Source organism: Thamnophis sirtalis, unplaced genomic scaffold, assembly GCF_051295495.1.
Source record: "Thamnophis sirtalis isolate CommonGarterSnake01/CBP01778 unplaced genomic scaffold, rThaSir2_p1.2 scaffold_6, whole genome shotgun sequence".
Lineage (NCBI taxonomy): Eukaryota > Metazoa > Chordata > Lepidosauria > Squamata > Natricidae > Thamnophis > Thamnophis sirtalis.
This window is the reverse complement of record NW_028261386.1, coordinates 16,016,643-16,022,147: the sequence shown is the minus strand read 5'-3', so window position 1 is coordinate 16,022,147 and position 5,505 is coordinate 16,016,643.

Genomic DNA, 5,505 nt, shown 5'->3' with positions numbered 1-5,505 from the left:
GGCCCCCTCTCTGCCTCCAATGTAGAGCTCCATGGGAGGTCTGACCCATGTTCCTCCCTAACCTTCTCACTGTCCAAGTCTGCTGCCAGCTCTGCTGGCCACTGGCGGGTCACAACAGTCATAACTCAAGGATTACCTGAAGGTTTACATTATAATTAAGATGTACTAGAAATAATGTCAGTAATCAGTGAAATCTGATGTGATGATAATAATCTAAGAACACTTGTGGTTTCAGGAATTAACATGACTGGAAATGTTATATTGAAATCAATATAACAGAATTTTCCATTTTTTTTTTTTTAGTATGTAATGGAGGCTTCATCACTCTCTTCTCTTAATGAGAAAAGAAGTGTGAACTTGTGTTGTCAGTGAGTACTGTACAGTATGTAGAAACCAGAAGTTTCTCATTTTCATTTACAGGATATACTTTAATTGCAAAATGCCTTTTCTGTTCGAATGAAGGCCCTAGGCTATCCTAACACTGTTTCTCTGATTTGTTCTAGCAAATTATCCCAAATTTGGGCAACAGAAATAGAAGGAAATCACTACATAATTTTCACAACCACTGCATGATTATATTACAGATGGCTGTTATGTACAAGCTAGATTGACAAAATCAGAAATGAAGTGATAAGCCGCCTGGGAAAGCCAAGTCAAAACCAGGGGTCCTCAAACTTTTTAAACAGGGACCCTCACTGACCTTCAGACTGTTAGGAGGCCGGACCAGCTGGGTGGACGTGGCTAGGTGGTCATGTGACTGGGTGGGCTTGGCTAGGTCATGTGATTAGGTGGTCGTGGCCAGTTTAACAGTCCATTGAACAATGCACACAAACTTTAATTTGTTTTGCTTCTGGGGGTGTTTTATTTGCTTTTGTTTGCATGTTGCTCTTTTGGTTGCCTTTTCTTTTTACTAAATCATTTTTTCAGTTGTTTAGGAGTCTATCGGTCCACGTCAGGAAACTCAGTTTTGCAGCAATTCTTCTCAGCCCCAAGGAGCTTAAGAAATCTCTCTCTGTGTCTCTCTTTCTTTTTCTTTCTCTCTCTCTCCCCTTATCTTCGGGAACGGGGGAGGTGAAAAACAGGCAACAGTTTTTTGGCCTCCTGGGGTGTCTGTGTGCCCCATCCCCCCCCCCGGGTCCAGAAGCATTCCGCAGGCCAAAACCAGGCAAAAATGGCTCATTTTTTGCCCCCAAACAGGCCATTTTCGCCCGATTTTTTGCCTCCTGGAGTTTCTGTGCACCCTGTTTTTCACCTCCCCCGCCTCCAGAACGTGTCTGCAGGCGAAAATTATTGGCCTTACCTTTCAGTTCCAACCCACAGGGCTCCCGAAGGTAAGTCCTGCATTCAGCTGAACGGAGAGCAGGGTGATGTGGGTGGGGCAGCCTTGTCCTGCGTGGGCCAGATTAATGGCTTCAGCGGGCCAAATGTGGCCCGCAGGCCATAGTTTGAGGACCCATGATCAAAAACCATTAAAAAGCGAAAGTTAGAATATTTTGGACCTGTGATGCGACACCTGGAAAAATAGGCCATACAAACTTAATCCTCCAGGGAAAGATTGAAGGCAGTCCAGGCAGAAGAACAACATCATGGCTTCAAAATCTAAGGGACTGGTTTGGACAAAACTTAGCAGCACTTTTTCGTGCAGCTATCGATAAAAATAGGTTCCCCAACATGATCGCTGATGTACGATGACGGATATGGCACAAGAAGAAGGAGAATTATTATAAATTTCAGGATTGCCAATGTAATTTGGTTCCTAGTCCCTGTGTATGTGAATTCATCAGTTTGTAATTCTTTCCTCTCAGTTTCCAACATTATTGTTGTTACTTTTGTTAGAGGAAAAAGAAAGTTGAGCTTCTAAATGTGCTGATAATTACTATATTCTGTATTAGTCTTCTGATAATTTGTTCCATAATATATTCCTGGCATTGCTTGCGCTTATAGTGAGTTCGCTTTTCAGTAAAGCTCTGGATGATTTGTTATAATCAATATTTAGCAGAGTTTTATCAATCCTAAAAGACATGCAGGGGATAATCACTGTATCAGATGGTAGTCAGCCAGTTCTGACCGGTTCTAGCAAACAGGTAGCAAAAATTTTGAGTAGTTTGGAGAACCGGCAGATACTAGCTCTGCCCCCATCTATTTGCTGATTGGCTGAGTCTTCTGTTGCCCTGCATAGGAGAACGGAGCTGGAAAGCAGGTTAGTGGGGTGGGGAGGGAATGGGGATTTTGCAGTATCCTTCCCCTGCCACACCCACCAAGCCACGGGACGCCCACAGAACCGGTAGTAAAAAAAATTGAATCCCACCACTGCACTATATGTGAGGCAGACTCTCATTGCTTCCATTCCAATATCAATCGGACAGATGCTCAGAGCAAGAGGACAGTGACTTAATTATTGAAATACACATGCACTTGCCAAATGTATTCAGAAGAGATGATTTTGCTCGTGTTATTATTTATCCTTCTTAAGAAGCAAAGGATCAACATACATTTATATTTATTAACTGCAAATTTAGAGAATGCCTGCACTTTTGACAAGGGGAAGAGAAGGAAGCAAAGTGAAGAATATTGTCAAATCATCCTAATTCTCTTTCTTTTGGTAAAGGGTTTGTTAGCTGCCTATGCCAATTATTAGCCGTTCTCTAGCTTTCCAAGGTGATATTTCATTTGCTTCCTGCTGCCCAAAACGTGTGACTTCACACAGGATGTAGCCTTCATCCTGAGAGAAGCTTGATAATGTTTGGGAAGGGTTGAGAATAATTTTAATGCTGCAATTATTCATTAATTTCAGGTAGGATTTTTAATTAAGCTTTCAAGGATTTGGGGTGAGGGGGTTGCCTTCAAGTCAGTGTTAACTCTTGGGGATTACCTAGACCAGGGGTGTCAAATTGGATTTCTTCAAGGGCCAGATCCGTGACCCATCAAAAGCGCGGAGGACAAAATCGCGCTCGATGAAAGCGCGCATGTGACGTCATCACAGCGCGACGAAAAAAATTAAAAATTGAAATAAAATTAAAATTAAAGCAAGCCGATTCACATAAAGGTAAGGGTTAGGTTAAGGGTTAGGGTTAGGGTTAGGTTAAGGGTTAGGGTCAGGTTTAGAGCGTTAGCGTTAGGTTTAGCGTTAGGTTAAGGGTTAGCGTTAGGTTTTTCGTTACGTTAACGGTTAGGTTTAGGCTTAGATTTAGGGTTAGGTTAAGGGTTAGGGTTAGGTTTAGGGTTAGGTTTGGGGGGGGTTAGGGTAAGGTTTTAGCTTTATTTTTACATTTTTCGATCACAGCGCGATGTTTTCGTCGCGCTGTGATGACGTCAAATGCGCGCTTTCGTCGAGCGCGATTTTGTCCTCCGCGATTTTGTGGTGGAACCGCCAGATCAGCATTGTAGTTCTCCTCCACGGGCCGGCCAGAGTGGTGGTATGGGGGGGCTGCAAAATAGCAAAGGACCAGCCCATGGTGCCCCTGGAAGGCAAAACAGGGCAAGGGGCCATACACTGTCACCACCACCCACCATCCTATTTTCAACCTGGACAGCTTTGCCAGCCAAAATGGCCAAGAGTGCTGCAGGACATGTCCAGGCTGTAAATGGGGCACTTGGGGGCCATGTGCAGTCCTTTGCTATTTCCAGGCTGGCCCCACGGCCCAGATTTAAGCACCTCAAGGGCTTGATCCAACTCGCGGGCCTAGATTTTCACCTCCCTTACCTAGACTGTCCCTGCAGTTTTCTTGGCAAACTTTTTCAGTAGTAGTTTGCCATGGCCTCCTTTCTAGGCCTGAGAGAGTGACTGGTCCAAGGTCACCTCGCTGATTTCATGTCCAAGGAGGCTCTAGGGCATACAGTCTCCCAGAATGGATAAAATGGTTGGGAAAGTGGTGGCTTCATAATGGTAAGCAACCTTGAAAGAAGCAGAGTATCATGACTCACTCCAGACTAACTGTTGTGGCCTGCCAGTGGAGCTGGCAGCAGATTCGGACAATGAGGAGGTTAGGGAGGAACATGGGCCAGTCCTAGAGCCTGGGGAAGGCTCTGACAAGGGCGCTGTGTTGGAGGCAGAGATGTGTTGGAGGCAGAGATGGGGCCAGGGCCGTCTGACAGTTATCAGCTGCCTTTGGAGTCAGACATCAGTGAGGCAGATGAACAGCTGGAGCCTGTTCCCAGTGTGCGCATGCACAGAGCTGCCGGACGAAGGGAACAGCTAAGGAACAAAGGTTGACTTGGGAGTAAGGCCACAGGTGGATGATGAATGGTTCCTCCCATAGGGAATAAAAGAGGAGCGAAAGGGGAGGGGTGTTTGCAGGAGACAATTACCGTATTTTTCAGACTATAAGGCTTCGATTGTTGCAATGTACTCTACATGGGGGGGGGCATTTGGAGGCTATAACTGGTGCAGAGGGTGATGATCCAGGTAGGTCCTGGGCCCCCTAGGGTGGCACATGTTACACCACTGGTTCACAAGCTACACTGGCTGCCGGTTTGCTTCCAGGTGCAATTGAAGGAAGTGGTCATCACCTTTAAAGCCTTGCAAGGCTATCTGAGGAACCGTCTCACCCAAATGGGGCTGGCCTGCCCCACCTGTCCCAGAAGATTATCCTTTTCTGCTGTGGACTCTGCCCTTTGGAACATGTACTCCCAGCCTGCTGACCTTCCATAAGCGCTGAAGACCTGGATCTGTGCCAGTTGGCATGGGACCCAAATGGAGATATAGCACATTGTAGGTGATTGATGCATTACCTACAGGTGCGCATCCTGCTCACCTCCTCTTTGTAATTGTAATGTACTATTGTTATTAGGAACATTTATTGTGAAAGATTTTGTTGGATTTAAATCAAAGGTGGCATTTAGCAGTTCTGGGGAACCAATAGCAGAGATTTTGAGTAGTTCGGAGAACCGGCAAATACCACCCTTGACTGGCCCCACCCCATGTATTCTCTGCCTCCCAAGTCCCAATTGATCGGGAGGAAATAGGGATTTTGCAGTAACCTTCCCCTGGAGTGGGAAGGGAATGGAGATTTTACAGTATCGCCCAACAAGCCACAGCCACAGAACTGGTAGTAAAGTATTTTGAATTCCACCACTGCTTTTAAGGTTTGCAAGACACCCAGTCATCTTGAAATGATGGGCAGCAAATAAATTTAATAAATAAGTAAATAAATTATGAGTTTTGGTGACCCAATAGATAATTGTTTGTTCTTGACATCTCATTAGCTTTTGGTACAATCAAATATGGCATTCTCTGGATTGCTAGAGAGATTTAGGAATAAATTGTCTTTTTTTTTTTTACAGTGGTTTTGTTTTTCAAAATCTACTTGAAACCACTGGGATGCTATCGGGAGATTTGGAACAAGGGACCATTGCTATGCTGTTGACACCCAGATCAATTTTTCTGTGACATCTTCAAGAAATGGTGGGACTCTCCCGAATCTCTGCCTGCAGTCAGTAATAGCCTGGATGAAGAACGATAAACTGAAATTGAAGACTGACAAGGCAGTGGTGCTCATTGTGAGA